General features: G+C 32.6%; 1 long non-coding RNA gene across 1 annotated transcript; it reads left to right on the top strand.

Annotated features, from left to right (window-relative positions):
* The first annotated feature begins 531 nt into the window (after window positions 1-531).
* On the top strand, window positions 532-6,747 carry LOC140746708 (uncharacterized). Its single transcript, XR_012102814.1, has 2 exons — window positions 532-2,919; window positions 4,280-6,747. It is a non-coding gene; the product is annotated as an uncharacterized LOC140746708 (long non-coding RNA).
* The last annotated feature ends 4,405 nt before the right edge of the window (window positions 6,748-11,152 follow it).

Here is an 11,152-nt window from a genome sequence, read left to right as displayed (position 1 = left end):
CTGCCCACTCAATCCTCATGAAACTTAAAATGAACATTGAGTGTTTGGGTTATCATGATATGATGGAAAATTTGACCTTCAACTCTTCAACCCTGGTAATGCAGAAGTGCCTCCTGCCTCAACCATACAAGTTAGGCATTTGGAACTTATGGATATTTAATAAAGTCGATAAGTTGAGATATATGATGGAAAATTTGACCTTACACTTTTCAACTCTGATAATGCAGAGGTGCCTCCTGCCTCAGCCATACAAGTTAGGCATTTGATGCTTATGAATATTCAATAAGGTTAATAGGTAGAGATATATGATGGAAAATTTGACCTTCCACTCTTCAACTCTGATAATGCAGAAGTGCCTCCTGCCTCAACCATACAACTTAGGCATTTGGAGCTTACGAATATATGATAAGGTCTTTGAGTAGAGACATATGATGGAAGATATGACCTTCAATTCTTCAATCCTGATGATGCAGAGGTGCCTCCCATGTAAAGTATATAGATTAGACATTTGTTGTAATGAAGTAGCTAGTGTTACAGGCACATCGCATTGATCCATTTATATTGCTGGTTGTTAATACTTTACGTCACTTATTAAATACTTTTCTATTATATATTTTAGAATGTGGAGTCTTGCTTTGAGTCATAAAATGTCAGCTGATATTTGCAATGTCTTATATAATGAAGATATGATAAAATAATAGTGGATAAAGATGTATTAATGTAAATGTTGATGATGATGGAAGAATATATTGTATTTCTGGAATTCCTTCTGAGCGTTTTAATAGCTCAGAAGTGGGATTACTGCAAAAATATACTGTTTTTGCAACGCCCACGGATGATGGATGCTCAAAGGTCATGTTATTTTTGCTATTTTTTGTAAACGATTTAAAGAAATAATGTTGAATACACGATAATTGAAATTATAGTCGAATGAATTTATGAAGTAAATTAATACTGAAAGAATGTTGAAATATGTGAATACGTTAAGATGGTGAATATTCTGTTTTAAAATGTTCGATACAAGTTTAATCGTTTTTTAGCTTCAACTGATTTTTATTTTGTTTTGAATTACGTGATGTATTTTTGCATTTTTCATAAAAATCGAGGCGTCATAATTTCGCAAATTTCACATTTCACATGTAAATAAACATTTAAAGACATTGAACTATCTATACCCCAGCGAAATTGGAAGAATGTTTACCAACAATCGTTGCTTAGCAACTGATAAGGGGAATATAACAAAAGCCTTTTTTTCGTCGGTGCAACGTATTTAGAAATAATATTATAACATTTTATTTCTTTTATATCAATATTGCTTCTTCTATACGGCACATTACGTCTGTTTTGAATTCAATATTGTGAATAGATATTTGAACTTGACTTTACTTTTAGTTTTCGCGATTAATCTTACAAATTTTAATTTTTAATTCGTATTCAAACGTATATTAAGTAAATTCATACGTCTTGTACTTAAAATGCCGTGTGAAATTATATTCTGATGATATAAATGCATACCAGTCTCATATTACAATGAATTGTAAATTGAAGATACTCACATTGTTATACAAACCAGCTGGTGCGGTGTGCATTATTGAATAGTTTCATAAATTAATTGAAATTGTATTTAAAACACCATAACAAAATCAGACCAAATGTTCTAACAACCTGACATTCCCATGGCATGGCTTATTCTTAGGGTTATTACTACTAAACTTATTTGGATATTTTTTTGTCTTTGTCTGAGCGCAATAATATCAATGTTGTAAAAGTGCGTCGTATGTAATGAGGTTTAGAAATAGTGGTCATGGTGAAATAAAATATCATCCTTGACTTATTACCACCAATTCGAAATGCTGTCAGTATGAACCAGGATGATCGTTTTTTATGAAAATACTGATAAGGCCCTATCTACAGCCGTATATATTTAACCTTGAAATAAACCCCATAAACGATAAATAATGTAAAATTAATTAAACGAACAATTACATAGGATTCATGTGTAAGTTTCAGATAAAGGAAGACTAACAAAGTGAAGTTATCCATCCATAAATGCGCTTTAGATGGTCGTAGCCAACTGCAGAAGTTAAAAAAGCCAGCGATGATGAGCAACGAAGCCGAAGTATTTCCAGATGTAGTCCGAGAGTTTGTTATGACCAGCACCGCAGCCGAGCCGAAATATTTCCAGATATAGTCCGAGAGCTTGTTATGATCAGCACTGCAGCCGAAGTGCCAGATATAGTCCGAGAGCTTGTTATGATCAGCACTGCAGCCGAAGTATTTCCACACATAGTCTGAGAACTTGTTATGATCAGCATCGCGGCCGAAGTTTCTTCAGAAAAGATCGCAAGCCGTTCATTACGGGAAATGTGTTAAGTCCCAACGTATCTACGTGATAATGAAAGAAGAGGGAAATCGACAGACTATTTATTATTATAATTTAAGGTCGAATAATAATGAAAATCTTAATCAAGATTGCTTTTGTTAAAGAAAAACTGTTAAAGCAAAATGAACAAACTCGTGTTTACGTTACCGCACTTGAATGATTATTATACCTTAAACGAAAAGTATTCGCTCCTTACAGAAGTGATACTAAAAGTACAGTGCTTTATAAATCAAAGTACCTACTCTTTTTCTACTGATTATTTTTGGAAGATTTTGCAAAAGTCCTTAAGAGATTATGGTTTCCTATTCCGCACAAAATAATGTTTCTGAAGAGTTTTATGAACGTGAAAATAAGAAGATAAAGAGATAGATAAGATAGATAAGAAATAAGAAGATAGATAAGAGAATATAGAGAAGAGATAAACACAGCAGCACGTTATCAAAAATAGACTAAAGGACAATTAGACTAACGAAGTAATATATAATAGATTAGATATATGAAATATGAAATATGTAGATTTATATGATATAAAATATGTAAGTAGTGAAAACATTTTAAGTTACAATTTTGTCAACGTGATCACAATAGTAAATCAGGAAAAACAAAATATAACCTAAGTTTAGAGTTGATACTGAATTCAAAGTGTACTTTATAACAAAGAATACCCCTTGGTAATTCACTTGCTCGAAATGGTAGAACATACAGAATTATAGTATATGTAATTAAACCTTTGCTGATCCTGTTTACTATTTTAAGTGATAATTAACATTTAAAGATAATAGATAGTTTATATCATTTTATTATTTCAAATAACATATTGTACTAAATGTTATATGAATGATGAGGTAGTAATGTTTTATTTGAATGGAGCATATAATTACATTTTACTTTTATAAGATGAGTACAAATAATGTTTATAATGATATTTACGATACGTGTATATAACATACGTATATATTCATGCAATTATTTTAATGAAATTTATGATATTGAATAATGAGAAGTAACAGTGTAAGGATATCTATACTGTCTACATATCACATGAGCTTGGTCCATGAGAGAGCATGTTCCATGCATGAGTGTTGTGTGACAAATTTAGATATCTCTTAACTTAGTGATTAATGGGGATAGAATAGTGGTAGCGATATATAATTTGATAGCATAATAAAATACGTATGTTTATGTATATGTTTTCATTTTATTGATGTGAAATTGAAATGAAATTTAAGTTCAGACAAAAATGTAATTGTATGATCCTCTTTATTCATAAATATTGAAATAGTGATTCAACTTTAAATAATTGGAAGACCATATTTATACGAGTATAAAATAAGTGATGTAAACAGTTAACACGTTAAATTAATTGACACAAATTACCTATATACCTTGACACAAATATCATGCGATATTAGTTAACTTATTCCAAGACTAAATAGACGAATCAAACCCCAGGCCATATTACAAAGTCTACGGATATTGGGCTAATTAACATATAGTAGGGTTTTAGATATATTTAACTGTACAAAATATTCATCATAGGCTTATGGAATATTTATTTTTAGAAGCAAGTGTTTTATGACACAACTAATACGAATTAACAACGGATTAATTGAAAAAAAAAAGATTTGATACTGACATCAGTCTGTTTGGGGAACGAAAGGAATGGTATTTATGTTACAGTTCTATGATAAAGATTGCGATTGTGATTTATGAACAAAATTATCAATAATTGAATCATACGCATCACAGTCTCATTATGAATAGACCATAGAAAGTTATTGTAAATATTTTCTATAAATAATGTGCTTAAGACAAAATTACTGACATGCACGTAAAACCCATTGAAATTCCCTGAGCAAATCGGAACTTACTTACAATAATAAAAATTAATTCCAGCTAAATTATATTTTATCTGAAACATAAGAAGACTTAATGTGAAAATCAGTGCTAATGATGAAATAATTAAGAGAACAGTTTTCGAGGTATTTCAAGAAGGCGTTGATGGATATAAGGAGCCAGGACACAAGTTTAAAAAAAAGTTGAAGACATAGATTTTATGTTCAAGGCGGAAATAATGATTCTAGTGGAATATTAGAAATGAACTTTACCCCTTAAGATAGGGAAGAAAGATGAGGGTTTCCACGGATCTGTTTCCTTCGAAGAGTCAATCCATTGATAGAGGTACATCATACTCAACATCGATAGAGGCTGTTGTGACGTCAAGTAGACATTCTATACCTATTATAATAAAAATGAAGCAAACATACGATTAAGTAAAGGTTGATAATGAAACTGCAGAATGATGAAAACAAATAGAATTGTTTAATTTTAATCGATTTTTGAAGGAGGTGGTTTTATGTTTGGCTATATATATTTTTGGAGTTCATGCTGGACCGGCAAAACCTCAGAGGTTCATGTCAACTGTATATTTTAACGAGTCAGAGACGCCAATAAGTTAACACACAGTAGATACTTCGTGAAAGTGTGTATTCCAGACGGCGTTATAAAGCTGACTGACGTGGGGAACGGGGAGGAATCGAGCGAATGCGTCTTACGGAAATTGTTAGTAAGATACGAGCGAACCGATCCAATAAGATAATTTGCTGGAAAGGAATATGTGTCATATAAATTAAATGTGATTGCCAATGCTTATTCTAATACTGTGGAAAATCAAAAACAATACCAACGGCTAAGATTTGGATTGAATGTAAAGATGCTGAAGGCTTGTATCTTCATCGAAAATAAAGTAAATTCAAGATAAGTCACCAACGAAGAATCAACAAAATACTTTGAAAAAATTGTTGGGGCTCGAAATTGTTTATATGAGCAAGAGAAGAAGCGGCATTTAAGAACTTTAAAAATAGATTTATAGGATTTAAGACTTCTTTGGATATGGAACCATTCTTTGGATATGAACTAAACTGGGAGATTTTATTTTTTTCAGGACCTATCAGAGTATGAGTTAGGTGTAATAATTACATATGCCATGAAGGACCGTTCTGAACAACACTAATTATGGCTTCACGCACTCTAGAGAATAATAATGTATGAATAAATTGACAAAGAAGCTTTAACCTTTGGATTAAAGTAATCAGTATTAAGCAAGGATATTAATAGTTAATGCCGATTTTCACAAAGAGATGTACAATTCTTGCAACATCGATGGGTACCTTAGTGAGTGTTTTGAGGACATTAAAAGAACGAACAGCCGACAACAATTCGCTGGAAAATAGATTTATTAAAAATTATCGATGGAAATAGTAAAGATGAAAAATTAATAGCTGAATACTTCTATATTACGGAAAGTCATGTAGGTCAAAGTCATTAAGATAGAGCAATTTCTAAGTGAATGTAAGCTGCATCGAGTAATGAGAAACAATCATCCGAAAAATTTAGAAAACATTAATCGTACTGGACAGACTTTGAAATATATTGATTTTGCGAAATTTTATATGAAGAACCATTTTTTTGTACTGGTTGATAGCTACAACAAAAATAATCTCAGAAGGAATCACCTATTTGTGGTAACATATTTTTTTTATTATTTGCCTTGGTCTTTCAATAAGTTTTAGTTTCAGAGAATGAACTACTTCTAACCCCAATGTTACTTTCCGAAAGATGACAAAGGTAGGCAATGTATGGAACAGCGTTCCTGTACTAAAATGCAGATAGGCTGGGAATCTTAAGCCGTCTACCGAGCCACAGAAAAGTGGACACACAACCATGCAGATGGACGGACGACATCGTACGATTGGCTTGAAGAGATTGGATGAGAACAGTGCGAGATCGGGACTTGTGTAAGACCAATGGAAAAGCTGACATCCAGCAGTGGATGGCGACGGGCTGAAGAGAAAAATAAACGAGCATTTGTTTTGGAAGAATCTATTAAACAGGAATAATAATATTTCACAATCTTACGAGTACTGAGTCAAGCGGAGATTGCCATTAATATTCTTCTACAAAAAAAAAAAAAAACAGCGGTTGAGATGCTGAATGGTCGAAAGTATTGCACTGCGATCTCAGATAGGTATACTTCGAGATGCACAATCAAATAACGCTGACCAGCAGTCAGAAGTTTGATGTATTGAATAACGAGGGGACTCGTTACTTTGTCGGATGGCCGAATGTTACAGGCACATCGCATTGATCCATTTATATTGCTGGTTGTTAATACTTTACGTCACTTATTAAATACTTTTCTATTATATATTTTAGAATGTGGAGTCTTGCTTTGAGTCATAAAATGTCAGCTGATATTTGCAATGTCTTATATAATGAAGATATGATAAAATAATAGTGGATAAAGATGTATTAATGTAAATGTTGATGATGATGGAAGAATATATTGTATTTCTGGAATTCCTTCTGAGCGTTTTAATACTAGACAGAGATATATGATGAAAAATTTGACCATCAACTCCTTTTTCTTTTCTTAACTATTGAATTAAGGTAAATTGGACCGGTTCACTCGCAGAGTTTTACCACCTAGTTTGATTTATTTACTTATCTGTTCCTACCTAACCTAGCCAATAATTAGTATCTAATAAAGCTTCGCCTATAGTGTTTCGTATTGAATTGGTTAGGTTAGGTTGGAACATATAAGACAATATAAAACTAAGCGAGAAGGGCGCGGCAGCGCCCTGCGAGCGGGTGGGTCCAATCCGTATCTATTCAGACCTTACCTTTATTCATGATCACATTTATACAATTTTACATAATATTAATACAAAGGTTAGCATATCATCACTAAAAAGGGTGAAAAAAAAATTTTAACAAAAAAATAACACCGACTTCTATGTCACTACAAAGTAAAAAATAATTGAAATAAATGTTGGTTTAGTACATATTTCTGAAGTCGGCGCTCATATTGGACACGCTGTTATCAAACGAAATATATTGAGCGCCGACTTCAGAAATATGTACTAAACCAACATTTATTTCAATTATTTTTTACTTTGTAGTGACATAGAAGTCGGTGTTATTTTTTTGTTAAAATTTTTTTTTTACAATAATAAATCGGTGGCCAAATATCTACGAATCTAAACTTATAAAAACTATCGTCCAAAATCTTAAGAAGCGGATAAAAAGCGTCTCAAGAGTAACCTTGTTAGTGGCTCCATGATAGTTGAACTGTTGAAGAGCTGAAGTAGTTATGCTAATTAAGAGACGAGACCAGACCGTTTATAGCTATGACGTTAGAAGAGGTATGAACTCTAAAGAAATATTTAAAAAAAAAAATGATCAAATAAAAAAAGGTTAATTTTTTTGCGACTTATACGATCATGCAAAAGATTTTGTGTTTGACTGCCGTCAAGACAGAAATCTGGTATAAATTTACACATAAAATAGTAGTTTTGTCCTGTGGTTTAAAATGTTTAAAAACTTTATGACATTAGAATTAATGTTTTTTTTAATTTAATTGCTTATTAAAATTGTAATTATTTTTAAGTTACTATTTTTAAATCTTCTAAAGAGTAACGCATTTTACTACTTAAGTAGATGGCATTTTTTTTTGCATTAGTAAATTATTGGCAGAAATCTGCGAGTCTAAATTTATGAATACTTTCGTCTAAAAACTTACGAAACGGATAAAAATCGTCTTAAGAAAATGTAGTGGTTATATTATCTGTGTTCTCAAGAGTAACCTTGTTAGTGGCTCCATGATAGTTGAACTGTTGAAGAGCTGAAGTAGTTATGCTAATTAAGAGACGCGTCCAGACCGTTTATAGCTATGACGTTAGAAGAGGTATGAACTTTTAAGAAATTAAAAAATAAAATATTCAAATTAAGGAAAAATAATATAAGGCAAAATATTTTTATCATGCAAAGGGATTCGGTTCAGATTCCCATCAAGACAGAGTCGGCAAACAAATTGTTCCGTGGTTTAAAACGTTTAAAAACTTTATGACATAAGGATTGAAGTTACTATAGTCTTAATCATATTAATGGCTTATTAAATTAACTATTCTTTTAAAATTACTATTTTTTTATCTTCTAAAAATTATGGCATTTTACTGCTTAGATGTTTTTTTTGCAATAATAAGCTAGTGGCAAAAATCCACGAATCTAAACTTATGAGAACTTACGAAACGAGTAAAAAGCATCTCAAGAGTAACCTTGTTTGGCTCATGATAGTTGAACTGTTAACGAGCTGAAGTAGTTATGCTAATTAAGAGACGAGACCAGACCGTTTATAGCTATGATGTTAGAAGAGGTAAGAACTCTTAAGAAATATACGAAACAGGAAATATTACTCAAAATAAAAAAAAATATATACAAGTAAAAATATTTTTTACTTTTTTTTATAGCTGAAGTAGTTATGCTCATTGCCAGAATATTTTATAGCTATAATGTTACAAGAAGTAACAACTCTTAGAGGTAGAAAGAAAAAGAAAGAAAGTAAGAAGTAAAAAAAAATCAATTTGGAAATAAGGAATCTGTGGCAAAAATCCGAGAATCTAAATTCATGGAAAAAAGCGTCTCAAGAGTAACCTTGTTAGTGGCTCCATGATAGTTGAACCGTTGAAGAGCTGAAGTAGTTATGCTAATTAAGAGACGAGACCATTTTATAGCTATGACGTAAGAACTCCTGCATTGAAGAATTTGACATTTAGATGGAGACAGATTTATTTGAAACTTTTATACGTTTAAACTTGTTTAAAGAGCAATTATACTTATAATATGATATTAGTGTTATATTTCACAGTTCAGTTGTGGATTTGCAAAGTGGAAAGATGTATAATTTAAATGTACAATTTGACAGGGTATCTGTAGAATGACTGAAATATTTGAATACTAAAATATAAAACCCTGTTTTTAACACGCATTTATTAGCTTGGGTTGTATGTATGTATGTATGTAACTACGAACGGAATCTTTGAACCCGATTTCTATCCACTTTGAACGTTCAGTTAAATTCAAACTTTTGAAGAATAATCAAAAACCGATGACAATACACGATTATACCCATTACAGTCCCAATGCTGGGCGCGAGTCTTCTCTTAAAGTGACAAAGTAGAATATAGAAGGGTTTGACGACGCGGGTGGGGGAGAGGTAATCATAGCGGTGTGACAGATGATCTAAATGATGCATTCACGACAGGGTATCGTATTGTGGGCTGTGAGTGTATAAAGCGTCATTTACTTTACCACGCTGTCCAAATTCATACATTTTTGAGAAAAAAAAATCAGAGATTCTCAGACAACGTGGGTGAAAGCAAATGATAAGTCATTTCTAATATTATGTGGGTGTTAGTTCACAAGGATAGGTCAATAACACTATTCAACGATTTAAACTTCATTAATATTCGTTAGGATTATATCGCTAAGCGTTTTTGACAGGGGAAATTAGTGATAATGCTTCTTTAGCGTTTAGTAATTTCTTGCTAAAGTTACGGTGCGTTCACACTGGGTAGCTTTGTCAAATGAAGGCATGCTAAAAGAAGAACGGAAGGGTTGAAGATGGTAGAACCTTTTGTGGTTCAACTTCGGTGGCTCCACTGCCGCGTCTATGTCTGCTTAACAACAGCATTGTCAAGCGCTCCTATGGTCTGGTTTGATGTAAGGGAGACATACTTTTCCCAAGCGTTCCAGCTTAGTTCTCAGGGGTAGCGGCGCATCCGTGGCCGACCTCAGGTAGGAATATCTAATCCTATCTGGGGTTGATTACAGATGTCCATGGGCGGCAGTAGCCACTTACCATCAGGTGAACAGCACGTTTATTTCCTTCAATTTTATACTTCAATCTTATAAAGTGTTTACAGCGGCTGGTGCTGAGCGGCTTAGACAAGCGAGCGCTTCCCTACAATTGTAAATGAGGCCTTACTAAGCATTTTCTTAACTTTGTAATTCGGAGCGACGTAAAGCTATTGTCTAATGGAAAGCTGACAAACCCCTTTCATACAGACAATAGAAGTTTATAGACAACATAAACGTGTTTACGATAATTGGAAATATTAATTAATCGCCTTTGTAATGTCTCTTAAAGGTATTATCTACTTTATATAATTATAATCTATTCTATATATCCTTACTAATATTATAAATCCGAAAGTAACTCTGTCTGTCTGTCTGTCTGTCTGGTTGTCTTTTCTTCACGCCTAAACCACTGAACCGATTTTAACGAAATTTTGTACAAAGATAGTCTGAGACCCGAAAACGGACATAGGATAGTTTTTATCCCAGAAATCCCACGGGAACTAGGTATGGCGATCTAAGATCGATTAATCGGAGAATCGATCTTTTGGACCAAAAAGTCGATTATTTTAATCGATATCCTTATTAATATTATAAATGCGAAAGTAACTCTGTCTGTCTGAATGTCTCTTCTTCACGCCTAAACCACTGAACCGATTTTAATGAAATTCTGTACAAAGTTAGTCTGAGACCCTAGAATGGACATAGGATAGTTTTTATCCCAGATTGCGATCTTAGATCTATTAATCAGAGAATCGATCTTTTTTTAAAGTCGTTTTTTTTAATCGGTCTCCAGTAATGGATCCTACCTACGTTTGTGGGTCTTTTGGCATACTCTAAAAAAACCATGAGTTTAAAAATATCAATTCTTGCAATCGGAGACGGTTGCAACATTATATTTGTTACTATAGATTTATTGGGATTATATTAGGGGTGGCGATTCTTTCTGAAAAAGATCGATTTTTGAATCGATTCGAATCGAAGTGCAAAAAGATCGATTCACAAAAAAATCGAGGCCCTAAGAATCGATTCTGTCTTCGATCTTTTTTCGAGGATAGCGAAAAAAAAGGTTAT

Source organism: Epargyreus clarus, unplaced genomic scaffold (assembly GCF_041222505.1).
Source record: "Epargyreus clarus isolate Ecla_fem2 unplaced genomic scaffold, WU_Ecla_fem_2.2 ptg000002l, whole genome shotgun sequence".
In the NCBI taxonomy this organism is placed as follows: Eukaryota; Metazoa; Arthropoda; class Insecta; order Lepidoptera; family Hesperiidae; genus Epargyreus; species Epargyreus clarus.
The sequence above is the reverse complement of the archived record's forward strand: the minus strand, read 5'-3'. Positions and strand labels throughout refer to the sequence as shown.